Raw genomic sequence first — 1,345 nt, 5'->3', positions numbered from 1 at the left:
AGAAAGACAAGATATGTAAAAGGGCAGGAGATAGGAAACTGGACCCTGGCTCCTCAAAACTTCCACTATATAAACTTCAGGGGAGGATCACTGGCGCATTTCAGCCCAAGACAACAGGTGAGACTGCAGTTCTGACGTGCAGGCCTGGATATGAATATGCGCTAGAACACCTGGAGGCACCAGCAAACCGTTCCCCTACATAAAATAAGCATATTGCCATCTACAACCCAGCAGGGACAGGAAGAGGCCCAAAGGCCTTGCCTTTCTTCCCAAGAGGAGCAGCGCCCATCTACATGGTTCTACCTGGCTCTAGGAGGTGAGAACAACATTCCCCGATAGCACAGAAATCCTACAAACGCGTGTGGGGGGTCCGGTTAGAAACAGAGACTGTAAAAAGTGACTGGGGGCTAGAAAGACACAGAGAATGAGAACCCAAGACTGGAGACTTTGGACCAATCTCTGCGAAAAGCTCGTCTTTAGAAGGGAAAGAGCTGTGGGGCCCTCACTCAAGTTAGCTTGTGCTACAACCGCTGACGCTCATATTACCTCTGGCAGAGAAGCGACATGTTATTTCCCATTTCCAAGTCATCCACTGTTAAAATTACGTTTGGAAAGCAAACGAAGAAAAAAAGGCAACCCTTATTATACAGTCTATTCTTTAAACACAAAAAGACAGGGGAAAGCGCGAACGCAGTCCCCCACTACCACAAATTATGCAGTCGAGTTTCCCACATTTGGGGAAATCGCAGGGGTCAGCACATCCGGAGTGCAATGGATAAGCCTCGCCCTGGGAAAACCACCTTCGTGATCATGGTATCTCCCCTGCCAGGTAAGTATGAGTTCCTAGACCTCTGCCCCGCCATAGCCTCATAAGCCTCACCCTTTACACTCACGGTCACTTGCCACGCGCACTCCCGAGCCCTTCTAGCCCTGACACACAGCTGGGCTTCTCAAGTCCTACCAACGGTCCTGAACCCGCTCCACGGCATGGCAATTCCTTCGTGCGGAAGCAGGAGGTGTTCAAGCAGCAGCCCTTGCGCTGCCTCATCTACATAGAAGTCGCCTTATCCGTGATGTCACCGACAGTGCCTTTCCCAGTCCCCCTCTGCCTTTCTGCCACTCAGCCGACCAATTGGCTGCAGGAGCCGGCAAGGGGAAGTGACGTCTGCCTCTCCCTTTTTCCCTCCCGCCCTGGATTCTGTTCTCTCCCAAAGAAGTGGGTCCTTATCCTGTGTTGCGGAGCAGTTTCCGCTGCCAGATGGATCCTGCGCAGCCTTCTTCAAATAATGGCTTTTAAATCGCAAAAAGTCCTGTGCGGAACGTTTAGGATTACAAAAGAAACCGG

General features: G+C 51.3%; 1 non-coding gene across 1 annotated transcript; it reads right to left on the bottom strand.

Moving 5' to 3' along the window:
- Positions 1–673: 673 nt before the first annotated feature.
- Positions 674–837, bottom strand: LOC116272768. The gene has a single exon (XR_004181341.1). It is a non-coding gene; the product is annotated as a U1 spliceosomal RNA (small nuclear RNA).
- Between the last annotated feature and the right edge of the window lie 508 nt (positions 838–1,345).

This window comes from Papio anubis, unplaced genomic scaffold, assembly GCF_008728515.1.
Source record: "Papio anubis isolate 15944 unplaced genomic scaffold, Panubis1.0 scaffold1876, whole genome shotgun sequence".
NCBI classification, from domain to species: Eukaryota; Metazoa; Chordata; class Mammalia; order Primates; family Cercopithecidae; genus Papio; species Papio anubis.
The sequence above is the reverse complement of the archived record's forward strand: the minus strand, read 5'-3'. Positions and strand labels throughout refer to the sequence as shown.